Consider the following 27,904-nt stretch of genomic DNA (forward strand, 5'->3'; position numbering starts at 1 on the left):
ATATCTAAGATTTGAAACATGTTCTTTAATTATTAATATTTTTTTTCCATGCTCAAACACCTAAAAAGGTACAAAATGGAATTTTACCATACTTTATATGGTTGAATGAATGGATGGGATGGATGAATGGGTATGCACCTGTACACTGATATAATAATGTATTTTGTTTCGGACTGAGAACATACTGTTTTTTTAGACAATGTTAAGTGCTTTAAAAATAGCCATAACTGCAAGGTTATGCAAGGTATAACTGTAAGGCAGGATAAAGTACACAAAATTCACTGGGATAGTACAACTAACGAACCCTAGCACCACCAAAACACTCAAAATGTATATTGCACAATTTAATTTTGTCTCAAGAATGCAGACACATTTTACACAGGCCAATCCACCTCCAGCTGTACAATGCATACTTTTAATGATGATTCAATGATGACAATAAGTGTAAACCTGGCCCCTGTGATCGTCTATGCATTTGTTAGTGAGGTACGAGCCAAAGTAGTACAATACATATTAGCACAAAGTAGAAGAGGCCATATCAAGGCATGTTTGACAGGTCAGGAACTTTGACATTAGCTATTTGTAAAATACTGTTCTAGTGAAGGTAGTTACAGATCTTCCAGGCTCAGTGATGAATTCTTTGACCACTCACAAGATTTCTTCTAAGGTTTAGAGCCACATCAGCAAGACAAAACAGCACTGGAGGGTAATTAGAAGAGAAAAATAAGGTGGAGAAAGAAAAGCAAATGAGGTCATTTCTGTGTGCTCACCAAAGCACCACCGCGCTGTCCCAACAATGCTTTTAGCTGATGGTATCCAAACAGACCGGGGAAGGGGTGGAACAGGAAGATATAAAATACACCTTCAGGGACTAATTCTATCACCTGCTCAGGCCTTCATTATAATCTTCTCTGCATACAGGGATTCCCCTGCTGTCACATGCCTGGCTGAGCAGCTCTGTTCCACTCCCCTGAACATTTCCCAGGCACGGAGGGGGCATGCAAGGCCACTGGCACTTGGAGCAGCACTGGAGTTGCGCAGGCCCCCAGTCACATCAGAATTCAGAACTCACCTTCATCCACCCCCAGCTTGGATCCCACCTGTTCTGCTGCACATCTGTCATAAGCATCAGAAATCATAAATCCTCAGTAAATTTGATTCAGGAAACAAAGCTATGGAACCTTCTCTCAGTGATGCAAAGCTTCTGCGCTGCTGGAGCTCTGCTATTGGCCAAGACTGTCATGTGACCCTGCGAACAGAGAAAGCTCACTTTACACTGCCAACACAATTCCTCCAGGAAATAAAAGGGAGGTTTAATTTGAAAAAAAGGCAACCTAATACAACAGAGGAAATGTAATCTAAAACACATGGGATGCAGCCAGCCATTCTCAGATTATGCTCTCCAGGCCAAGATGTAGGGAGACCCTGCAGGATGACAAAACAGCCACAGGCAAGTCTGCCTCATTGGGTGCATGAGGCTAGGTCTGTTTTGTTAGTCTAGAAGATATACAGATATATTGTTTTTTAGAGAAACTACAGGCTTTTGGGCTGTGTCTAGAAGCCTCACTAAAGAATTATGCTTATATTCATTACCAGCAAGTCCCATCTTTTCTGAACTGGATGAAGTTCAGAGAAAAAGCAATAAACAGTATTTGGGGGCTGGAGGCCCTGGATCCATATGAAAGAGTTAAGTACAGCTTGACTGAAGCAGGGAGTACAGACAGTAACAACCAGCTACAGAGAGAGCCCAAGCACCCAAAATGCAGAGGACTTTTTTTTTTTTTTTTTAAAGATGATCCATGGAGTTGTAGCCAGGGGGAATGGAATATAGTCCAAATAAAAGAAAACATTAATTTTCATCAACTATTCTCTGTGCTCACAGGAAACAAAACAAGAATTGCAGGTTCTCCCCAACTGTAAAAGGGGAGATTTAGGTTGGGTAACCTCAGAAAAAGTGCCAACGGCTTTGGGCAGTTCAGCGCCTGAGGAGGGTAGTAGAACCCTTGATGAAGGGAATGCCATCAAAAGGCAGATGAGCATAATCACTCTGTGATTTCACCAGTGGTATCCACACAAGGCAGATTAGGCTCTTCAGCCATGGTTGGCAACAAATCTAGGAGTGGAGCCCCAAAAGGCAGGCAAGATGAAAGACCTCCTCTGTACTGGCAACTCCGGCAGCATAGATGGTTCCAAACATATCGACTTCCTTTGGACCAAACCAGTGAAGCTGAGAGGGGGACGCTGATACAGGAGCAAAGCAACAGCTCCATATCAACTGCCCAGGCTATTGCAGCCACACCACATGGAAAGGATACTCTATCGTAGCTAGCAGCATGGACACAACACAGAAGGAGGCAGTTACAGGTCATAAGCTCTCACTGGATTGGCGTAGAGAAGGACACCATGGGTCACCTTTGATGATGGGAGGAATCATCACATTCCACTGGTCAGCTACCACCCGCCATAATGCCACCTGCCATAATGCCAGGAAACCCCTAGACAGTTAGACGCTGACCCGCCAAACTCTGACTCATTGGGTGCATGCAGCTAGGTCAAAAGTTGAAAAGCAGGCAGAAACCTCGCACCTGGCAAAAACAAGAAACCAAGAACTTTCCAGCTTGGAAGTTGGAATGTCAGGACTATGTGTCCTGGTTTGACAGACAGTTGACTGTACAACCGTTGACTGTACAAACTTAATGCTGACATCACAGTGCTCCAGAAACAAAACTTATAGATGCTGGTTCTATCCCAGAGGCCAATTATATCTTCTTTTGGCAAGGTAAAAGTGCTGAAGAAAATCATCTGCATGATGCCAGTTTTGCTGTAACAAATTGGCAATGCTTATAGAAACACTCATTGGAAAGTCAGAACACATCACCTCACTTAGACTTAAGACAACCAATGTTTCTGCGAACATCATCAGTGCTTATGCACCAATACTCAACTCCAGCCCTGAGGAGGATACATTTTACGACAGTCTGCACCCAAGTTGGCAAAGGAATACCATCAACCACTATTCCTCCTCAGAGACTCCAGTGCAAGAGTCAGAGCACACAGCAACTCATAGCTAGATTGCCTAGGACATTATGGCATCGGCAAGATGAATGAAAATGGCCAATGACTTCTTGAATTCTGTGCCCAAAACCAACTGTGCATTACCAATTCATATATTGCTAGAAAAGATCACCACAAAGTGTCCTGGCAACATCTATGGTCGGGCCACTGGCACCAACAAGACCTTGTTATTGTTAGGAGGAAAGACCTGCCTTCAGTGCAGAAGCCCCACGCATTCCACAGTACCGACTGTGACATGGACCACTCCCTGATCATTAGCAAAGTGAAGATTACAGCCAAGAAACTACATACAGCAAAACCTAGAAGCAAGCCCAAAATCTATACCACTAACACCTCAAAAGAAGTGCCAAGAGTTTGGGAAGTCACTACCAGAGAAGGCATAGGAAATTTGGGAAGATTTATAGAACTGCAATCCATGAAACAGCTAAAGCTACATTTGGGGAACAGAGACCATTTAATAAGGATAGGTTCAAAGAAAATGCAGAAGAACCATTACCTCTCATCAACATCAAGACCACAGCCTATCTGGAACACAACAAGAAGCCAACAATGAGCACCAAAGTGAGACTTTGACATGCAAAAAACAAGGTAAAGAGAGCAACCAGACGCTGCAAATCAGTGCTGTGAAGAGATACAGACAGCCTCAGACACAGGAAACCTAAAAGTCATGTATGATGGTCTGAAGAAAGCTCTAGGCCCTACTGTCAACAAGGTTGCCCCTCTCAAATCACACAGTAGTGAAACCATTACAGATAGAAGCAAGCAGATGTCTCGTTGGTTTGAACACTACTCAGAGCTATGCTCACAAGAAAGGAACATTACCACTGAATCACTGGACCAAATGCCAACTCTTCGGTCATGCCACAGTTATATGTGGAGCCTGCTGTCAAAGAGTTAAGCAAGGCTACTGATTCATTATCAAGTGGCAAGCCTTCTGGAAAAGATGGCATCCTAAGGGAAATTCTCAAGTGCAGGAAAGAAAGCCTACTACCATAACTTCATCAACTGCTACTCAAATGCTGGAAAGAGGGTGAGGTACCATAAGACAGACGAGATGTAAACATCATCACTTTATATAAAAACAAAGGAGATAAGGGTGACTACAACAACTACAGAGGTATCTCACTACTAAGTATAGCAGAAAAAGCTTTCGCAAGGATCATCCTGCTGAACCTACAACAGCTGGTGAGTCGTGTCTACCCTGAATTTCAGTGCGGATTCAGGGCATTTGACACTGTCAGCAGTATTTGCAGTCCTAGAAAGGACAGGATCCTCACCAATCCTGTTAAGTCTTAAACGCTCCATGAAAGCAACAGTTCAGTTTAATGGGTCCACTTTGGACAGCTTTGAGATGAAAAGCAGAGTGAAGCAAGAATGTGTTCTTGCCCCTACATTCTTTTGAGTCTTCTTCTCGGTGCTCCTGAACTGCACGTTTAAAGTTATGGAAGGTAGAGTGTACCTTCACACAAGATTGGATGGGAAACTCAACCTGTCACAACTCAAGACAAAGACTAAAGTTAGAAAGGTGCTTCTTAGGGAGCTTCTATTCGCTGATTAATGATGCTGCCCTTACAGCCCATGACAAAGACCTACTACAAGAACTCATGGATAGCCTTTCAAGAGCCTGTCAAGCATTTGCTTTCACTTTCGGCATAAAGAAAACAGTTGTACTAGGACAGGGAGTTCCACAAGATCCATCAATCATCCTTAATGAGAACCAGGTAGAAGTAGTCCAAAACTTCAGCTACCTAGGTTCTACAGTGACCAGCAACCTCTCACTGGATGGAAAACTTAATGTTTGCATTGGCAAAGCTGCCACCACCTTCAGCACACTAACTAAAAGAACATGAAAAACTCAAAGCTTACCATCAAGACCAAAATGCTAGTGTACAAAGCGTGCATACTCAACCTTCTCATGTATGGGAGGGAAACATGGACAACTTATGCACATCAAAAGAAAAGGTTAAACAGCTTCCACCTGCACTGTTTATGCCACATACTCAACATCAAATGGCAAGATAAAGTTACTAACGCAGAAGTTCTTCAAAGGCAAATTTATGATATGTGACAGCCTGTAACAGGGGGCTGTCCTAGGGCTGGTCAGTCATTGGCCCACCTGCCTGTTTCTGAGCTAACCGCCTGCCTTCCTCTCCTGCCATGCCTTGATGATAATAATTAAGATGTCAGTTAGGCAGGAGGCTGCCCATTTACTTGCCCTGATGCCAAGGGCATTATGCACAGCTCTAACCTTCCCTTACCATGTCCCATGCCTTGCAAATGGCATCCCAGGCAGCCAAGCTCTCCTGTACCCTTCTCCCCCTCAGCTGTAGTCCCGTCTGGGATCTTTGGCCACACAGGCCCTGGCCCCACTTTCACATGCCAGTTGGACACCATGCCCCTGCTTCTGGGCATCCCTCGCAGTGGGCCCCTGGCCCTTTTGACCCTGCGGGTCCTGGCCCCAGCATTGACCAGTTTGAGGGTTCATTCAGTCAAGTGAAACTCAGGCTTGCCTTCTCCTCCTCACAACTCCACTGCCCCCTCACTGGAGTTCTCTATCGCTGGAGCCTCAGACCTCTCAATCTCTACTCTACTCTGGGCTCCCTGCCCATCAACTCAGCTCCGGGCTCCCTGCACATATCTACTCAGCTCCAGGGTCTCTACTGTGGGGGCTGGGGTTATAAGGTGCCCCTACCCACCTTTCACCAGGAAAGTGACTGGACTGGCACTTCTCAGGACTACTGCACCACAGGTAGCCCCACCAGACCATCCTGCCCCAGCAGGGGGCAGTTTTCGGTAATACCCAGAACCTGGGGCCTCCTCCTTCCCCATAGCCCCTGCCTATATACCTCCAAGCATGTTCCATGGTGTTGTGAGCAGCAGCTCCAGTCAGATGTTATTCTTTTGGCTGCCAGCAGCAGACTGCTGGCTCAGCCCTGAGGGCCTAGATCTAAAATGGAGGCTGCTCACCCCCCTCCTCCAATCCCAGAGCCCTCCTGCAGTCATGTGACCCTTCATTACTCTCATACACAGCTACCTGCTCCAAACTCTTAAAGTGGTAGGCACCAACAGCTCCCTGACACACAGCCCTACTCAGACAGAGATGACTGCATTGGCTAGGCCATCTGAGCAGATTGGAAGATGGATGTATACCCAAGGACATGGTGTAAAGGGAACTATCAGAGGGAACAAGAACAACAGGATGCCTCAAGCTTCGCTACAAAGACACATGCAAGCAAGTTATAAAGCCATTTGGAATTGATCCTGGCCAATGGGAAACCTTGGCAAGCGATCAGAACAAGTGGTGTCATTGTCTCCACCAGGGCGTTCAAGTCCATGGCAGGAACTGGCTCCAACAGCTTGAAGAGAAAAGAGTCTGTAGGAAGCAAGCAGCTCCCAAACCACCCAATCATAACACACAGACTTGCAACTGCTGCCACAGATCATGCAAATCTCAGATTGGACTATTCAGTAACATAGGACATTGCAAATCATCTATGTCGTAGACAGCAATATCTACCATCTCTTCCAGACAAAAGGATGCCATATATATTAGAATGACCTTTCTAACACTGAGGGTACTTTTCAGCACTGGAAAGGATCACCAAGAGAAGAAGTAATTTCCACTACTGAAAGTTTTTTAAATACAAGTTGGACAAACAACTGCCTGAGATAAGTTAGATAACGATGATCATGTCTTAAGCAAGGGACTGAATTAGATGACCTCCTGAGGGCCCTGCCAGCCTGATTTGTCTCTGATTCTACAGAATATAGCACTCTTTTGTCCCAAGAGATCTCAAAGCTGGTGGGAAGCTATTTGTAAAACATTCAAATACTGCTGATATGCAATAAGGTCAAGGGGGAGGAGGGGGAGAGAGAAGGAAGAAGGGAAGGTGAAAGGTGAAAACGGGGCCAAGGGCACCAAATCAATTCACAATCATAGGGACAAAGAGTCAAAAGAATGTTAATATCTACTCGGAGCAGAAAGAACCCCATCTTTCATGGTGTCATCCAAAAGACCTCCATATCAAATGCAATGCCCTTCCTAATATTTAAAATATCTATCTTGAAAGAATAAACGGCTCAGCCCACCTTGCCATGGCTCGATGGATCTAGTAAAGTGGTTCTCAACCTTTTAGGACTCACAGCACCCCTTGACAGACACAAGGCATACTTTTATAGATCCAAGCCATCTCTCGGAAAAGATCTCAAGGCATCCCAGGGTTGATAATCACTGATCTAATGTATAGTAAAGATTCCAAAACAGAAGCTTAGACTTGTGTGCTCTCTTTCTCCAACCAAATATCAAGCAGAATCTCCCAAAGGCAAAGTCTATTATATCCTAATTCTGTAAACACCTCTTTCACTGTCCATCAGCTAACATACTTCAGTACTTCATGCCTGTTCAAGAACAGGGCAGCAGGCAGACAAAAAACTTTCTGGGTTACAACCCCGATGATTGCTTTTTAAATTGCTGGTGGGGAAAAAAATCCCCTACTGCTAAATGGTTTTGCTTTGAAAGAAAAATATATACCAAGCATTTAACAGGAGGAGGCTGCAGACTGAAAACTTCGGGTATTTTTAGAAATCATAAATTTTAAAACGTGAATGGGCAAATTCTACAGGGCAAACCATTTTATTAGGCCTCCCAGTAGATATACCAATTGGATGTCTGCATGGAATAACAAAGAGATTATTACCACACAGAGAGTATTACTTTTCTGAAAATACACAAATCCCCATTAACAGGCTAGTCTGTAGTTTTAAGTAATAATCCAAAGATTAAGGCATTTTATATATAGTGTACATTGGAAAAGTTATGATATTCTTTGTCAATAATCTATTGACTAATATTTACCTTACATAAAATAACACACTGATAATAAAACAAATGCTAATACCTCTGCGGGAATTATTTTCCATTCATGGTGAAAAGCATCTGGGGATTAGGAGTACTTCACCATTTCCATTTAGGTTTTTCTTAACTTGTTCAGATGTGTCTAGATACAGAAGAACATAGTCTTTGTACTCACGACTCAGCCCTGAGCCCTCTTCTGGAGTTTGGCACCTCTCAAAAACACAGGAGAGGAATGATCCTTTCTTTTCAAGCACAGCCACATGATGAGGGGATGATCATGTTGCTGCTTTCCACAAAAGCCCAGGCGTTACATCATTCACCCAGGGTACAAGGCACAAGGGGCTAAACTCCCTACTCTGCTTAAATGGGTTCACACCCCTCTGGAGAGAGCCCTAACTACCAAGTCAACAGGAGGCAACATCTGTTCCTTCTTATGTAGCATGGAAGAGTGTGGATCAGAGAAAGAGGCAAAGAAGGAGCATGTACTTCTAACCTAATTGTTAGGGCACACACCTGACCAGGGGTGAATCTCTATCCCAAGGACTGTATTTAATTTACATTGAGTATTCATTGCATAAAGTTCATAAACAGTCCCTGGGGAAGAGACAGGAGCCCAAACCTCCCCCTTCCCTGCTGACTCATCTTGCCACTAGACTATAAAGTCACATTCACTACCTCCCTTTCTGTGGCTCAACAAATCCTGCATTTTCTGCTAAGTGGCGCAGCTTCAGGAGGAGAGGTGAATAATGTCCCCACCTCAAAACAGTTTAAAGCCCAACAGGTTGGGCACTCTCAGCCATAGTCTGGGATGTGATTTTGCAATCCCCTTCCACATACAAGGGAAATGAGCCTGGGTTTCCCACAGTCTGAATGCTCTAATCACTAGGCTACTCTGTAAAGGAGAGACATTCTTACAGACATTTTTTTTAAATAAAAGCTGTGGTTGCCATTGTATTTTCTGTGGAGCCCAATCCAGAGGTGTAATAGGTGTGCTTTGAGCAGGTCTACCTGATCCATTTAGTTCATGGATTCAGGCAAGTTTAGGCACAAGATGGGCACTAAGCAACTCAGCCCAGATGACCTGGGCCCTTCCCAGAATGCCAGAAGCAAAATTCTGAGCGCAAAAGGGAACTTTATTAGTCAAAACTTGGGCACCAGCAAGGTTAGGCAAGGGTATTACACTTTCAGACTTACTTAAATTTCATTAAGACCCACCCATTTACACCTCTGCAGAGTGCCTGTAGAACACAAAAGACCTTTACACAAGTTCAAGTCAATTTAAAGCATGATAATACAGTAAACAAGCTTCAAAGTTATTCCAAATATAATGTGTGACAAATTTGTGGCTTGTTTATATCACTTCTTAAATTGAACATGTGGCTAGATGGAGCTGGCCCATAACAGATCCTAATGCTTCTCTAAGTGTCAGGATCCAGCAAGGAAGAGCCCCAAGATCTGGGCCACAGCTGTCTCCTACCCAATCAGGCTGGGGCAAAACCAGTCCCTGGACCTCAGACACCCACCTGACCCCCAGAGGCGGATGGGAGGGGAGGGGGGGTGAGCCCAACCTTGGGGAGCATCTCCCCAATCTCAGGCTCACTGCACCCTAGACCTTTCTGACACCCCCTGCAACCAAGGAGCTGGGATCAAGGAGCCTCTTCCCAATCTTAAGGTCACCATGCTCCAAGGAAGTTAGAAAACCACGTGTGCAGCCAAGCCACACATCCTGTTTAAAGGTCCCAGCACAATAGACTCTAGGACTAGGGAGAGTCTCCCCAGTCCCAGGGTCCTATGCTTGAGAACCTGTGAAAACCACGTGTCACCCATTTGGATGGCACACTTTACTCATCCCCATGCACAGGGACCTGTGAAAAAAAAAAAAATGAATGTACTTCCCAGCTGGGGTTTTGCCCCAGCTGATTGTGGGCACTCTGCTTTCAAGCTGCTGGTGCAGGGGGAGCCTGGGATCATCAGTACTCCCTCTGCACTGGCAACTAAAGTGTGATTGAGAATTAAACCAGGACCCTAAAACTGCACATCCTGCCAGGCACAAATGGCATGGCAGGAAGCGTAATGGTTGAGATTGTGGATCAGATCCCATCACACCTTTAAGTGAATGTCCATCAGCCACCTAACAAACCAGTGATCACATTTTCCATCTACTAAAATCTGATGGAGCAGAATGTCATCCACTTTTGTGCAATGTACTGAAGTACTTGCAGACAGAAGTATATCAGAACTATAACAGAGTCTTTTTTAATGTACATCTAGCTCTGGTAAGCGGTTTGTGCTGAGGTGAATACAATACAGATAACAGCAATGCAAAACTGTGCTAAGCCTATATTTGCATTTGAAAACTCAAACCCAACATTAAACACATCTGGAGGAAGAAGAGAAAGGGAGGCCCTGAAAGTGTGCCAGGTAGTTTTGCACCAGGTAGTCAAAATCAGAAGTACAGAAGTGAGTTCTCAGATTGGAGGTTGCAGATCTTTCCTTTCCTGCCCAGAAAAGAAATCTCTTTAATAAACTTGAATGTAGCAGAACAGATACAGTTAAATCAGGGCCTCCAACCAGGGGCCTATAGATAAAGAGCCAAAATATGAACTCTGCAGGTTTGCCCATGATAGGGTATTTTGGAAAGTAATTCCCCAGTGGTGCTACTACAAGCTTGGCTGCTACAGTATTTCATTGCGTCAGCTAAATAAAGCCCACAGTGACAGAATCACCCATAGAATTGGCCCTGCCCATGTGAAGAGACAACCTTTGATGGACTGTGCTGTTGGCAAAGTACAGCCAGATTCCCAGTTTGCACCAGGCCCCCTCATTCACTTTTTGGAATAAAGTTGTTTTTCTAGCAGTACAAAGAGGCAATAGTCCTTGGAATGCCTCAAGTACATATGCTGCAACTGTCCCTAGCATTTGTTTATGCAATGTACTGGCTGGCTGAAAACTTCTGCTGTTCCCTCTCCTCCTACATTTGCCTAAAGCAGTAGGGGTCAACCTTTTTGGCAGGCATGCCACACATTATTCCTGGACTCTCTCCAATTGTCACTCAGGTCCCCTTCCCTAGCCTGATCTTCTGCTCTGCTTTCTGCTCCTTGCCCATCTGCTGCTGTGCTTCCTGTCTCCTCCCAAGTCTGCTGTGTACTACACACAGAGGCTCCCTGTGCCACTTGAGGCATGCATGCTGCAAGTTGGCCAACTCTGCACTAGAACCATTACTTGGTTAATAGTGAGTTTTGAGAGATGGAGCTTCAAAGAAGGACCTGTTTAAAAAAAGAAAAAAAAAAGAAAAGAAAAAGGAAATGTCAGCTCCATTACATGCCAAGGAACAATAACAGCTCCCTACAAAGGATAATTCAACAGCCAAAACTGACTGGCCCAGAAGATGAACTCATTTGGGCTATGTTACAGGTTGAGGCTGAAAATCAGTGAACCAGATACATCACGGATAGATCTGTGCATATTACCATGCATACGTATAATTCAGATACTTGTACAAGTGAATTTAAACCACCCAGTAGCTATTTACCAGTTTGAAAGATATAGGCTTTATCAATACCAAGTGAAAGTTCAGCAAATAGACATTGTAATGCCAAACTTCTCTGGTTTGAACTCTTCCCATATAAGGGTAATCCTAAAACGGATACAAGACGTCCAATTTTGAAAGATAATTTTGTCTCAGCTTTCATTAAGCATTTTCTTTTCATCATATCTGAAGAGCTTTAAAACTGTTTTGCTCTTATCTGATCAAATGCTGCCTTTCCCCTCCAGCTCTGGCATTTTTTGTGGGGAGACTGTTTCGGTATCAGTATTATTATTCAAATGTCAAGTTTATGACAGAATATATTCTCTGCAATATTTAAAGCGCCCAGGTCAATTATTTTCAGTGAACTGTTAAGCAGTAAATTTTTGCTACCTGTTTGCATTTCCAATGGTCCTCATTGTGATAAAACAGCACTTTAGCCATCTATATACAATGTTATATACAGATGTATTGTTTTGCTTTTCTAAAAATATGTCTGAGTTTCTGTGGAATTTTTTTGTAATTGCTGGCTAAAATACATATTTAATCTTTTCTATGGAGCGCTATTCATTATTATGTATCATTTGAATTTAGAATATTTACTTCACATGCAGTCTTCATTTGATAGCCACTGCTACATAGCATGAATCATCAAAACATTTCTTGAACATTTACAGAAACAGTTCTTCATTCTATTAATGATACTGACATAAAAAACCCCAACCTTTCAATTTTTACATTTTTTCTGTTTCAGCACTCACTCAGGTTGATTACTTTTGTAATTATCTAAACTACGGTTAAGTTACCTGTCCTTGGTTATATTAGATATTTTTATCATAACATGATAAAAAGTAACATATAAAGTGAAATAAAAAGTCTTAAAAGTAACATATATTAGTGCCACATAGCTGAGAACTTACTATATTGCCATTCCATCCTACTAACCTGTGCAAGATGGTACAAATTGCAAATAATGAATGTCTAATTCTTTGTTTTAAAAGTTACACATGAATTATAGGATATATTTTTCTCTTAAATAATTATCAAATCAGCAATGGGCAAAAAATGTGTTGAGTTTTCCCTAATGAATATTGCTTGATGAAAGATTAGAATGTAACATTTTGAGCAATGCAAAAATATTTTACTTCTGGTTTGTAACTTGATCCTATAATACATACAGTGCCGACACGGCACCATACTGGTCAGTAAGAAAACACCAGTTTCAACTGCTCTGCTCTGTTCCTTAAAACTGAAATCCAAATTCATATCTTAGTTATACTGGTATTAAATCCAAATTAACTTCAGTACAGATTTAAACCAGGATAGGAACCTGGTCCTGAGCTGAAGTCAACTGGAGCACTGTCAGTAACTTACCAGGAGCTGGGCCTAACACATTAAATCCACAATAGCCAGCAACTGGCAATTTATAGGAATGCTTGCTAATGCCTATCTACTTACAAACCATTTCCAGTGTAACCCTGGTACTTGAGGAGGATTGTGTGTTGGAGCCTGTCAATATTTTTCTTTAGTCAGCTGAAAGAGATTGCTTTGGAGTGACTTCCTTCTCCTCCTGAGATCTGCAGACTGCTAACCATACCATGGTTTATTGCACAGCAGATAGGTTATTACCCTTGGGACAGATCTGATTCAGCTCCTTTCCAGCAATGTGTGTGTATACAGATATTTTCATTTTAGGAACCCTCCCTGCCCACCCATTTTCACCCATGTAATGCATTGGCGATGGAAATAATCAATTTTGGCAGTGAAACAAAGGCAATGAAGTTTAAACAATAGCTAACTAAATACTGCACACTTTAATTCATTCTGATTGTGTTTACACTGCATTTGGAATTATACATGAAGTCAGATAGAACAAGAATCCTTCTGCCCATCTAGAGTGCGATCCATACTGACAGTAGTGCTCGCCCAGGTCTTGTAAAAAAAATACAAGAGATGACACTGCTATCATGGCCAATATTCTCCACCAAACCAATCAACAAAACAGGTGCTGAAGTTTGATCTGTTTTGCACACATAATGGCAGCTGTGTTTATCTACAGAGTCACTGTGCTATTGCTATCTAACTCATTATTTTAAAGTGTTTAAAGTACCTTAAGTATAAGAGATGTATAAAAAACAAATTCCATTCTACAATATGCAATTCAGACTACTGTTAATGAATTCACATTCACAACATACATTGCAACAGTTCCAAAAAATCCATTATGGTATACACTAAGAATGTGTATTAAGAATAACACAGCACTTGGCTAAATCCGAACACGTCTATCAACACAGTATCATTCTTTTCCAAATAAGATCTCATTTTCTTTCCTGCTCATTTATTTTTTCCTTCCCCATACAAAGTTTTGTCTTACACTCTTAAACTACAAGTAATTTTCTGCCCTCCTGTAAAAGCAACCTTAAACTTAAGGGGATAAAATATGTATGTCCTTAACAAAGTTTGAAGGCCAAATTAAAGGGCTCTATGTTCCTAAGTTATGTGGCCAAGCTTGTGAGACCAATGACAAAGAGAGGTACAAAGTGCAACAAACTGTCAAATGGCAGGAAGGGTGATCAATTTAACATGTGTGTGGCATCACCAGCCCCTCAGATGTCATTGTCCCCCCCCCCCCCCCCCCCACACACACACTTTTGTCCAAGGCTCTGCAGACTTTTGAGAGCAGAACTGGGAGGTAGAAAAGGATGCACAATATGCTCCAAGGTGCTTCTTATGTACCTTTACTGTACAGCTGTAGAAGCAGGGAGAGCATGCCACGATCAAGTCATGCAAAGCCAGGAAATGAGGTGAACCATGCATGCAGGGGACTTAAAGCATGTCTCCTTCTGAGGCACTTTACACCATTCTGGGAAAATCTCCACACTGCTGGTCAGAGGCTGGTGTTCAATTCACCATTCTTCCAGCTGTGGCCTGTTTCAAACGTCTAAGGCACTGAAATGATTTTGATTTAACATTTCAATTCAGGGAAAGGTAGAATGGGTCTCAGCAGCACAGACACATGAAGTTCATATATATGGAGACACAGACAAGCACAATAACTCTCAATACTGTAACAGCTATGGGTTTTTTTAAGTCCTGGGGGCGGTACAGTCTGGCCTATTTCCACATCACATGGCACAGATTTTTTCAATAAATTAAGGGAAAAAATTAAAAAGCAAGAGAAAGAAAAATCTCTGTTTCTGAGTAAAGCACCACCTGCATATCCATGCAAATGTATGGATTCTGCTCCAGATACTTACGTGCCTATCTGCACCCCACAATTCTTCATTGATTTCCCAACATAAAACAGCACACTCAGTAAGTGTGTACAACAAAACTGCACCAAATACTTGTGTTTCTACCAGAATGTAACACCTCTTCTAAGCTGTTTAAATTGTATATGCACTTACCTGTACCTACTGCTATAAAACACACAGGAGGATTTTAAAAATAATTCAGTTAAAGGAAAATGATGTGGTGCAATTAAGAAGCCTCGCATTGCAAACCAGAGATAAGAAGTATATAATCCAACACTACAGCCTTGCCAGCAAGTTGGAGCTCCATTTTAAGGCCTCAGAAGCCCTTGGAAAGCCACTGGCTGATTATGTCTCTGTTGAAAGGGTAAACTTACAGACTACTGTGCACAGCAGATTAGATGCACAACTCCCAGTATAGTTAACAGGAGTGGTAGATCTAATCCGCCCCACATGCTTTGCAAATGTACACCCAGAGAATCTTTCTGGTATAAAGAAGCTCTATGCATTACTGTTATGCAAAACACAGCAGTATCAATGGAGCTTTTTGCAGTTCAGGGGCAATAACAACACAAATTTAACCCATATGCAATGAACTGGCATGTGCAAACTTTTCAGAGCAACAAAGATAAAAATATGAGGACAGCACCTTTTAAAAAAGGGACAATTTGGCATCAGCAATGTGTACAAGATGTCTTCATACACTTTCCTGAATCCTTGCCAGTAACTGTTCAAAAAAGACCACTTAACAAGAAAACAGGTCTTCAGCACAACAAATAATAAAAAAGAGAGCAAAGCTTGTGCTATTTAAATATCAGGAAACATTTTGCTAATCATGCACAGATGGAAGGACAGACGCTTCTGCCAGACGCCTTGCTCAGAAACTTTGCTCTATTTTTAATTATTTGAGGCACAGAGGACCTGTTTGCTGATTAAAAGGGCCCAGCCTTTATAAGGACTCCATCAATATGGAATTTAGTCATTTTTTTTTAACTTAGAAGCACTAAAAGCATTTACACTTATCTCTGAGTCCCTACTACCAATAGTATTTTGGAATTACATTCACATTTTCCTACTTTAACCTAGAGAAACTAACTAACTATCTCACTCTACAAAGGACAAGCAAAACAGACCATACAAAAACTAGTATGACATGTACCATGAAACTCAGCTTTGGAAAATACACATTTTTCTCAGTTATCTCCATCAGTTTTCATAACTTTGCTTGTTACTGGGACTGATTTCAGAGAGAAACATCATTTTTAAATGTGAAGCTACTTTAAATACAAAATGAAGTTTTTGTAAGAAAAAAAATTGTTATGAGATCTAACATAAAATGTCCATGAATCACCTGGTTTTTTTTTAAAGCAAGTGTACTCAACAGTTGTATCTGTCTAAAAATGTAAACAATAAGGAACATCTAAGATACAACTGGAAAAACAGCAGCTTCCCTAATGTCTCATTTTATATATTTTGTAGATATGATGGTACTTGATGGTAACTGATTTCACTGCTTCCCTAAATAAGTCAGTATTTTCTCCCTTCCTGAAAACACCTATCAACAGAAAACTTACACCATTTCCAATTTCTGGAGTCAGTCAATTCCCACCCCCCAAACAAGCTGATAGTGTTCTTTTTGTTGAAGTTGGGGCTTATCCTAAAACACTTGATAACTTACCCTTGCAGCATTTCATTCCCATAGGAGAGTCCCGAAGAGAAATGACTAAAAATAGAAACAAAAGAGCCCAACTGATTCCCTTCGCTCAGGATGAAGTGAAAAGATTAGTCAGGTCACATGAACATTAAGCATGTGTAAATTCTTCTAGTTTTAGTAATGTAAGTTGACATTATTAAGTCAAAGAATTATTTTCATATGATACCCTACTGTATACAGTGCAGCAATGATTCATCCTTTAACTTGTGGACTAAATGAAGGAAACAAAATGCCCCCCCCAAGCTATGCCCAGGTACACAGAAAATGGGTGAATTATTTTTATACCACCAGGGTGTAATATGCAAGTGAATAAATGTAACTAACTTGTTAAAGCCCAAGCAACAACCCTGAAAAGCAAAATGACTGCTGAAGAGACACTGCAGTTGGAAGCAAGAGAACACTGGCAGGGGCACACAGTATTGAAAATCCAATGTTCAGCCAATGAAACTGGCACCCACAACGAAGCTTCAGAGGAGAAAAAAAGATTTTCCCAAGAGTGTGTGTGTGTGTGGGGGGGGGGGGGGGGGTGCATGGTATGAAAGGCCTGTCCAGACAGATCATCTGAATTGTAGGCTCAGAACTCAAGTATGACTAAGAGGGACGGAAAAAAGATAGGTAAAACAGCACTCAAACTTACAGTGTTCCGCAGAAATTATAAAGGATTTGAAATAATCCAAGTAAAAACAGAATGCAGGAAAAAATGGGAATTCAGAAAAACAAAAAAAAGGAGGCAGCCCAGAGTGAAAATGCTGCACAGGTAATGAACCTGGTGAAAGTAAGCAGAAGTGGGTCACGACACATGGCAGCTAGAAGTGCTGACCAAAGTGAAATTTCAGTGGGGAGGGAGGTGTGGAAAAGAATTAACTGGCCAGCAAGCAAGAATAAAGTATGGAAAAGGTAAGTGGGGAAGGGGGCAGTAGAGTGCAGTTCTGAGCAATTTGCAAAGTGAAAAAATTGGAGGAAGGAGGGGAAGTATGTCCTGCTGAAACACAGAAAGATAGAACAACCTTAGACTCAGAGTTTTCATTCCCTACATACCTGAAAGAAAAGCAGAGCTGTAACTCAACTCTCCAAGCCATAAACAAGCAGCCTCTGATAGGTAAAGCTGATCTGCTAGCAACAGCTCTAATTTTAAAGGGACCAGACTACCTTTGGAGACTTTAGGCCAGATTCAGCACGCTCGTTACCCAAGTTTTATGCAAAGGTGATTCTCCTTATATTGTCAATGTAAGAGTGGTGGAATGGCAGAATGAATTAGTCCTCTGGTATTATTGTTAAACAAAATAAGTATGAAACTCTAGTTGCTGCAACATGGTGTACAGTGCCATGAGTTTCAGTGAGATACAATGGCTATGTAAGAACTATTTAAACAGCACTTACTATGATAGTTACTCCCAACTGGTCTAGATAGAAAGAACTTTTTAAAATGTTACAGATACAGACATAGCAGAAGTGTCTCTTAGTTTGCATTTCTTCCGTTCCTTTTGTCCAACATGATGTTCAACAAATTGGACTCCTTACAAAGGGGATATATTTAACTGTTTCTACTTAAGATAATAAAATAAACTTATTCTACACCTATTGTTCATTCTGCAGTTTTAAGTTTCTTTATGCTTCTTTTTGACTATCTCAAATGGATACCAGATGGTAATGGACAGGAGAATCACATGCAAAATGTCTTTGGGCTAGACACTGTATTTTTCTTGAATCTATGGTAGGATTAAAAGCAATGAGTGCTGAAAGTGTTTAACACCTACCAGGATTTTAAAAGAGGTTTTTCTCTCCCTCTAATTAAAAGGCACCCATAAGGACTATGCTCTCTCTCTCAAACTTTATACAACCATGGAACAAAATTTGACTTTCCTACCTGACACCTTCTTCCTCCTTCAACTTCCTAGGTGCTGTAATGTCCCTGCAGGCCTATGTGCCGTACATATATATGTACAGAGTCCAGAAACAGAAAGAGAGAGTGTGACATTTACTTGTTTGGTTTAAGCACTACAGTTAAGTATAAGTTAATGGTTAATGACAATGACCATCCTTACCTTTTTCCATGAAATAGAATATAGATCTCAAAAACACATTACAGAGACAGGACTATAAAATCAATTATCTGTCCTGTATTTAATTAATCAGCTACTGAGCTCAGAAAGTAATTCATAGTTCTTTTCCATGACAACATAATCAAACTAATATGAGACCAGATCACAACAATGAGACCCCAAGAAAACTAGAAAAAGCTTACAGGGTGACCTGTAAACCAGCCCCCCAAGGGAAAAAAATCTGTGGGGGGGAGGGATACAAGCCAAAAGATTGGAGGCTTCTTACTCATATAGATCTAGGGTATTAACAGGAAAGATCTCCCCCAGATCCATGTAGACAGCTATGTAGACAACTTCTACTACTCCACCAGCCCTCATTGATTTTGGCTGCTTAGCTCCTCCAGGAAACATGCTACTGCTGGCAGGGTGCCCCTGCAGCTGCTCAGCAGCAGACACAGAGGAAATCCAGAGGGAAGGGTACCTAGCTCCAGGAAGTACTAAATTCCGCACTAGAAAAAGGGCTTCTTTGCATTTCTTTTGAGTGTCAGCAGGACAGCAGCAGTTCTGAGAAGCCGTTATCTTGCACTGATGAGGTCTTTCTTAAAATCGGATTCTTAAATCTTAAGATGGTAATATCAAAGTAATCTTTCACATTAAGTGAAAGGTCATGTTCATGATGTCCACACTAGTGTTTTATTTACAGTATCTCACATGTGTAATATGAACCTGCATTTTTTTACCTGTTATTTTACCTCAATACATAATAGCATTTACTAAGAACAACACCTTTTCTGACAGAAGCAAATACTGTGGGAAAAATTCCTACAGTCCTTACTCAAGCTAAACTTGCTTTGAAGTAAAGAGTATTGTCCAAGTTCATAGTTTAGGATGTGGTATCTGGAAAACAGTGGAGAAAATAAAGGGCTTTGACAGTTCGTGATACTAGGAAACAACACTGAGTCTTTTCCAAGACCAATCTAAATCAGTCACCAAAAGCACCAACTCCTGAGTAGCCTTTATTAAGCCTTAATCCCATGAGCAGTGGACAAGTGCCAATATCATAACCTTCATCTTTATTAGCAGTCTACATGCAGAAAGAATGAATGGCCCCTCACCTGGCTAAGGGATCCCTCCATATCAGGTCTGAGGCATTTTGGGGGAGGGAGGGAGGGGGAGGGGCAGGGGATACTGATGGTTGTTACGCAGGTTGTCCTGCAGAGTGTGTTCTATGGTTCTGCAAGGGGTTTCAGCTTGCAGGGATGCCTATCCAGCACCATTTGAGACTGCAGATTTATTTAAAGAATTTAAACAGAATACAAATTCAAAGCACTAAGAAAAATAAAGCAAATGATTTTATCTTGCCTGTTTTTTTTAAACATATTTATACTGTATATTATTGTTCATGATTTATAGTTAAAAACACATTTCATTAGTACATAAATATTTACATATACATCTCATAAGAAAATTTTGTGTTTATTGGACTGTACTTTTTGCTTTTTATAAAAGAAGAAAACATTCAAAAGAAAAAAAAAGTGTCCAAAAAAGTGAAGCATTACTTTACATTTTTCTGTGCCGAAAATAAGAAATAAAATAGGATATTATTGTGGCAGAAAAATATGGATAAAATATAATTTTATCAGTATTTTACTGAGATACTTCAAGCCACATCTGATCAACTTGACTAATCTTCCTTTCAAGGGATACTTTATCTGGTATAGTTTATTAACACAATTAAAATGGATTATTCTGCTTTGAATTCTACATTTTATAAAGCAAATTTGTAAAATCATTATTCCTGGCCACATACAGACATTACACTTAGACCGGTCTATATGATTGGAAATCTATCTAAATCCATAACTTCACAGAAGTTCAGCACATATAGATGGGTCTAAAAATGGCACAAGTGGTCTAAGACAGACCTGGTACAAGGTACACTCAATTCAGACCAATCTAGATTAGATCAGTGAATCAAACATCTGTAAGATTTTCACAGGAGTACCTAGTTATGCTCTAAAGTGCTTTTTTTCCTGCTAGGAGACATCATTATGAATTTCTAATAAAATCAGCAAGTCAGATGATGCAATATCATGCAAACGCATGCACCAAATACCATACCCTTTTCAGTTAACATTTAAAACTAACCAAGTCTCAGCTTCTCTGACCAGATTAACAGAAACAGAATATCCATCTATTAACAAGTGTAGGACAATGCTATTCACTGAAGTAAATGCACTAGGACCCTGATGCTGTCCTTACCAAAATCAGTCCTTACCGAAACTCCCACAAAAGTCAACGTCACAGGATCAACCCTAGGTGGTGGAATTTAATAGAAAGACTAATACTAAGAATCACACGTGACCTCTGACCTTAACTCACTTTGACCTTATCAGGGATCTCACATGCAGAATGAGATCAGTATATATCCCCCAGCATGTGCTGTATCCAAGCTCTGCTGAACTCATGTACCCTCCTGGAACAATCCAATGCTGCAGTTAGCAATGAGGGTGCTTGAGAGTTATAATGCATTCCACAGCCATAAATTGGTGTTGCTGTGACCACCACAGAAGAAGACTGTAAAAGGGAATTGAAGAAACATAAAGACACAGGTAATAATAGAGAGAGCAAAGTGATATTTTTCCTTAAGTCACATATTTAAGACACAATAACTCAAAATAACATTTGCTGATACATAAACTAGAAAGCATCCAATATAAAAGAGGATGATTTTTAAAAGGCACACAATTTTTTCACATATTATTTATTTATTTGACAGGGTTAGAGACTTCAGGGAGGTGTAGTTGGTATTTCCTAATATGCAAGTTGTTGCGGTGGCAGTATTGCTGTTGGGTTTGTTTGTTTGTTTTAATTACACATTTTCTCAGCAAATGATTTTAATAACCTTCTTGGCTACTACTCCATTCAGGGCACATCCCTGAAATTTAACTGCAACAACAAACAAAAAAACCCTGCTTTACTGTCAGAAAATACTGTACATCAGTCACTATTAAGGCTAACATTCACAGCAAATTATTATCATGTCTTACTGTGGTTTCAATGTTCCTAGGGCAAGGCCAAGCAGCATTTAGAAAACATTGATATCCCCAGGCCCATACCTTAGTTTGTGAAGCACAAATTAAACATGGTATTCTGCTCAACAAGCTCATCACTGTTAAGTAACTCATCAGAACATAAAGAGGGAATTATCAAATGGGAATTGCCAAGTAACTGGTTGTCTGATGCAGATGACATACAACTGTTAAAGGGAGGGGCATGCCTGTTAGTCATATGTCAGCATAGAGCCTACTAATCTGTAAATAAAAATGTTTTACATATGATTAAATCTATGAGTTAATAACCACCAGTGACACTTGGATACTAAACTTGAAAATTTTTAATACAATAATTTACTAATATTTTTTTATTTGCTTTCACATACACTGGATTTTCAAATTGGCCTGTTCATGGACTATCTAGGGAAGTCTATGCACACAGCACAGCATCAGAAAGGGTATGTGTTTTGGGGCGCAGAAAATGGGTTTCTTCTCTTCTATTATATAAATTTGAAAATGCACTCCCTACTGGGCTCCTAGGATGTGACACTGACAAGTTACAGCAACAGAGAAAATATTTGCTGGCAGAAAAAAAAACCTGAGCAGAAAAAACTGAAACATCAGAGCTGTACTTTTCTGCAACCATTTTCCTTCCTACAGCTTGACCTTCGTTCAAGTAGTTAGTCACAGAAACGTTTAAATTCACAGAAATTATAATAGGATGAGTGCTTAACAAACAAATAACAATGTGATGCTAAGATTCTACCACTCTGCTCTCATATAGCTGGACATTTACCGTATTTCTGAACATCTAATAAGCTGAAGAATGAAAGAAATCTGGAGTCAAATTTTAAGCTGGTTTCAAAACATGTTCTAGCTGCCTGTTTCCTAAGCAAAACTAACTCAGGCACTGGCCCAGATGCTCCTCCCCTCCTCTCCCCCACAAAAAGCTTCCTACCTGCTTTCAGTGGCTAGGCTAATATGATTTCCAAACCAGGACACTTCTATGCTGCAGTCAAGACAAATCTCTAATGTACATGTATGAGCACATCCATTCAAAATGCATTGAGCAATTTGTACACATGAAATGATGAGAACAAGAGAACATTTCCTCAAAAATGTGTGCCAGGCACATGTAAAAGTAGAGGTAACTTCTATTATTCTGGCCCCACAAAAATGAAAAAAATTCAATGTCATTCTAAAACTTATTCTGCCTAACACCATTTCAAGGAAATATATAAAACAAACAAACAAACACTGATGGGTTAAAAATCATGGGTCTGCTTTTTTACTATCTAGCATCTCATGTAGTCATTTTGTATCAAAGAATCATTTTGTTCAAACAGACAAAAATCCAATCCTCTTACCTTTTCCAAAATTAAATTTTAGGTATATTTAAAACAAAGTAATGTTACTAAGGAAAACAACAAGAGGTTTCATTTTTCAAAATGTTGAAGTGAAACATGCCAACTTTCTCAAATATTTTCAACCAAAACAATTGAATCAATTCTTTACATAGCAACCATTTTTACTCAACTAGTATGTATATTTTTTGGTTAAAGAAAAGCACCTCAAAACTTCACCTAATTATAATTGCAAACATCCAAGGAAAACTTTCCTCAGTCCTGCTAGTAACAGACTTTATATTGTTAAAAGAAATAATTTTTAAAATACAGATTGTGTGTTATTTTAATTACTATTTTTAACAAGTTTTTGATAACTTTACTTCTTTCAAAGCCAGGCAACAAAAAGCCAAGAAATTAATTTTACTTTCAGGCTCTTAATGCTGTAATATTGCTAAGTCAATCACTGCAGTTAAACATTAATGTGAAATTTCAAAATAAAGTAGCTTTGCATTTCATTTTAACATTTTACAATATAGTTTTTAATTTAAATTTGTGGTTGTAAGTTGACAGTACTCTTGTAATCTTGGCCTGATTTTTAATTTTTCAAAGGATCACTTTCAGTTCTTAAAATCAGGTTTAAAATATTCCAGATTCTCATACTCCATTAAAAAAACCTTCAGAAACAAGTATCTATGGGTAGGCCTACATGGCACAACACATAGCTCTACAGAAATACCCAAAGGAGTTGGCATAGGAACGTAGGACTGAAAAGGGCACAAATCCAGTCCCCTTCATTCACAGTAATCAGATTTTTACATCCTTACACATGACTACAAGGTGCACTATCCATGACACCCAGAACATTGTACAGTATACTATATGTAAAAGCAGGGGAAATTAAGGCACCTCAGTGCTCTTCCACTGCTATGACAGGGAAGCAATAGGTTAGCACAGGAGTGGGCAAGATGCGGCCCGCGGGCTGCATGCAGCCCACCAGGCTATTCTATCCGGCCTGCAGGATAGAAAAAAATTTCTATCCTGCAGGCCGGATTCCTAAAATTCTTAATTTAAATTCCTAAAAAAATTTAGAAAATTAACATTTATCTGCCCCTGGCTGCCTGTAATGCAGCTCTCAATGGCTTGCCAAAACTCAGTGAGCAGCCCTCCGCCCAAAATAATTACCCACCCCTGGGTTAGCAGAAGATCCTAGAAAAAAGACCATGCCCCATGCCACAGAGGAAGGCAGCCTCTCTCCTTTGCCCCTCCTGATCCAGTCTGTGCCAATCTCATAGAAAGAACTCCTTCCAGACTCTAGATTTGGCAGTTGGTATAATCCTGAGCAGTAGAGCAAGACTCTCTAGCCAAGAACATCTGGGGTAAGGACCGACAGGAACATCAGCACATCTCAGGCAAAATCCCACACCTTTTACTGTGGCCAACATAAAAAACAGTACTGGAACATTAGCAGTGTGTTCCACCCATCTAATTTGTGCCACTGTCAGCAGGGCATACTAGCCTGGGCAAAACACCATATAAATGCAACTATACTGTTTCCTGTACTTGTGCTAGCTTGTTCAGACCTAGCTCAGGTATCTCTGCATGGCACTACATACCCTAATTTAGAAATGGCAACCTAAACCATGGCTTGAATCCCAGATTAGGTCGCAAGTGAACACAGGTTTAGCGGTCTCATCTTACGCCCAGCACAAAACACCACCAATTTATACATGTCACAAAACCATCATATAATCTGCCACAAGACCAGCAATCTCTCAACGGGCCTAGCTAAAGCTGAAGTAAAGAAGGTCAGCTATGAGATGACAAGCAGAGCAATGTGGAGGAGACCTGCTTCTGTGATACCAATCTGCACCATGAAGTTTTCATTTTCATTTACACTAAATTTATTCACACACTTAAATACAAAACAAGCAATTACAAAAATTAAATGTGATTTCTAATTACTATCCAATTATACCTAGTTGAAATCTATCTTCATTTTCCTGCTGCTCTTAGCTCAGTCAAAAAATCTCCACCACCTCCTTTTAGCCCTACCGCCACTGCATGCCTTCACATATAAAAATGAAAAGGCAAAACCCAGCCATTCTAAGAAACATCAACACTGCTTTATAAAACAGCCAGCAGGGGGCACTAATATCTTCTTCACAAAGACCAATTACATCATCGTCTTTTTATTTAAAAGTATTTTAAATGGCTACACTACCACTTGCCTCTAAATGAGCCAGAAAAGAGTGTTCACTGTATGTTAGAAAAGCGCCACGTTTAAAACCATATCCTATGTAAAAGGTTGACTTGTTAGGCAACAAATACCCCAGTGAATGAAATTTCAGTAAGGATTGCTACAAATAGACAGTTGCTATAGAGTCAGCTAGATGTCATAATATGATTAATAGGTATCAAATGACTTGAACAGTGGAAAAAGATGAAAAGGAAATCTTTGCTTCTCAAAATGTCCAGTCTCTCATTTAAAATCCTCTTAAAACTTTAAAAGAAAGCACTGAGTCACTTGCTTACATGAAACGAAGCAATGCCAGCCCTGAACAAAAAAAACAGTAACTCTCACTATATTTTTGTTTTGTTCTGGCCTAAAATTTACATAAGTCAAGATTAAATTAACAGCAGTATTTTATTTAAATTTTACTAACCCCCATGTCCATATTGAGATAAAGCACTTAAAAAACTCATACTGACATTAGCCTAAATTAGAATAGTAAACACTAAAGGCTTCATTCAACAAATGCTGACACACAAGAGTGTCTTTACTGCCTGAAGTCAATGGGATAACCCCTGTCAACAGGGTTACATACATACATGGCTGTACAACTAGGCCTTAAGTAAAGACTTGAGGATTGGATTTGACGTATGGTATATTAAATCAAAGGTGCCCGAAATGTTGTCTCTTGTATAAAGAGCCAGCTAGTCTCCATAAAATGGAAGACTGCAGCTACCATCCCTAAAACAATAGTGGAGCAGGAAAGGTTTGTAGGATGCAAAGCTCCATCTTGATTTGCGGGGTGAAGACATGTTTCAGCCACCAGCAACATGTCTCACAACTTTTCAGGGCTCCCCATGGGTCCATGGGGAATCCCACAAGCCATGGCCCTGAATGCTACGTTAGGTAAGGCCTGGTCCCTGCTCATGGGGATGGCCAGGGGTGACATGGTGCCCCAGACCCTGATCCCAGCATGTGGCCTGGGTAGAAGCAACGTGGACACAGGGTCTAATCCCAGTACACTGGGTCCAGTGGAGGCAGCACGGGGCCTGATCTGTGTCACTCAGGCCAAAAGATTGGGCGTCTATACAGGTGACTGGGGTGGGGGAAAGGGGGTACATATAAGCATTTTAATTAGAAGCGGCTCTAATTAAAACTGTGTTGCGTCACGTGTATTCAGCATACCACATTTCAAAATGGCAGTCGGAGCGCTTTAAGGAAAGTTTGTTTAATGAGCTTTAGTTAAAGCGCCCCTGCCACCATTTTGAAACATGAGATGCTGACTACATGAGACACTGCAGCACAATGGAGTGTTCTGATTAGTCGATTAATCTCATTAGTCCAATTAATTGAGTCTGTTATGCATTCCAATCAAAACACATCAGAACACGTGTATAGGCATCCACTGAGTATCACTGGCGTAGCCTGTCTGTAGCTGCTGGCTGTGGTTCCCACTTTTTCGTAAGTTACAACTTTGGGTGCCATTGTGTTAATCCAGTGACAAGAGAGAATCTGTGTACCCAGCCAGTGTCCACTGAGATAACTTTTACCTTATTTAATGTGATCTCACTCTGGAACAAATTAGGAATACCTGCTAAAGATGGTACACAGTTGTAATGTGATTGAAGCAGCAGGACCTTTGCATTTTAACTACAAAAAGAACAATACTGAAATTAAACTTGGTCTAATACCTGTTAAGGGACACAGCATGACGCAAGCTATTCAGACACAGACAAAGCAAAGCTGCACTCTTGTTATGACTGTGGGTAAGAGTGAATTTCACTGGACCTAACAAAGTTATTGTTTATGCCTAATGTTTACTTACTGTTTATAGTATTGTTTTCTGTGCAATCACAAGAAATGTTAGTTACTAAAATATTCAAGGTGACTTAACAATACATTGTGGGTACTACAATCTGGGCATTCAGAAGACACTTAGATTTGATTAATATGGTTTAATTTCTTATTTCTTCCAGCTACCAGATAGAAGCTTTTTCTATAGTAACCTTTTCTGTAAATAAAAATAATTTTATAAAATCTGTCCTAATTCTGCAAAAATAAATTGCTCAGTTGCCATGTTAATGCTAAGGTAAAAAGAATACTCCACATAATTTCCCAAATTGACATCCACTATCAAGTCATTTTGGGCACCTATACACATGCTCGGGGGGGGGGAACGCATTTTAATTAGAGCAGCTCTCAGGAGCCAGCCTGATTAAAATGCCCGCAGCATCTCGTATAATCAGCATCCTGAGTTTCAAAATGGCAGCAAGGGCGCTTTAACTGAAGTTTGTTCAATAGCTTTAGTTAGTGTCTCCCCCACCATTTTGAAACACGGGGACGCCAAATACACGAGATGCTGCAGCAAACTCAATTAATCAAATCTGCTCCAATGCATTCTACTCAAAATGTGTTGAAGCATGTGTAAAAGTGCCCTTTCCTTCTAAAACTGGAGGCTGATAATATATTAGTGCAACAGTGCTTTGTTTGGCATTTCATTCTCAAAAAGAATAATGCTCCAAAGAGATGTAGTAGTTACCAGTAAGCCCTTCCATGCTAGCTGATTACTGTAAATGGTAAGAGGCATGTTTTTACATCCAACTACTTGCTTAGACTACTTCCCTTTAAAGTACAACCCCCCATCCTGTAGCCACAATAAAATGTAAATTATGTGTTGTAAACTTCACTGTGACATACTGTATACATAAAAAGTTATTCCACATCAGAGACTTTCTGATCAGCTTTTCATAATTAAAAACCTATAACAGTTTTTTTTCTGGATTTAAATAATAAAAACCTTTTCAGG

General features: G+C 40.5%; 1 protein-coding gene across 7 annotated transcripts in view; it reads right to left on the reverse strand.

Moving 5' to 3' along the window:
- Positions 1–27,904, reverse strand: part of ATXN1 (ataxin 1) — a 287,101-nt gene that overhangs the window by 251,813 nt on the left and 7,384 nt on the right. The window contains exons 3-4 of one of the 7 annotated variants that reach the window (XM_059724399.1): positions 18,292–18,344; positions 16,389–16,433 (exon numbers count right to left, since the gene is read on the reverse strand). The exons of 5 other annotated variants lie outside the window; for them this stretch is intronic. The gene's annotated coding sequence lies outside the window, so the exon portion shown is untranslated. Of the gene's footprint in view, positions 1–1,072; positions 1,250–16,388; positions 16,434–18,291; positions 18,345–27,904 lie in introns of all 7 variants that reach the window. One more of the 7 variants, XM_059724398.1, reaches the window with a different exon arrangement.

The sequence above is a fragment of the Alligator mississippiensis genome, chromosome 3 (genome assembly GCF_030867095.1).
Source record: "Alligator mississippiensis isolate rAllMis1 chromosome 3, rAllMis1, whole genome shotgun sequence".
NCBI lineage: Eukaryota > Metazoa > Chordata > Crocodylia > Alligatoridae > Alligator > Alligator mississippiensis.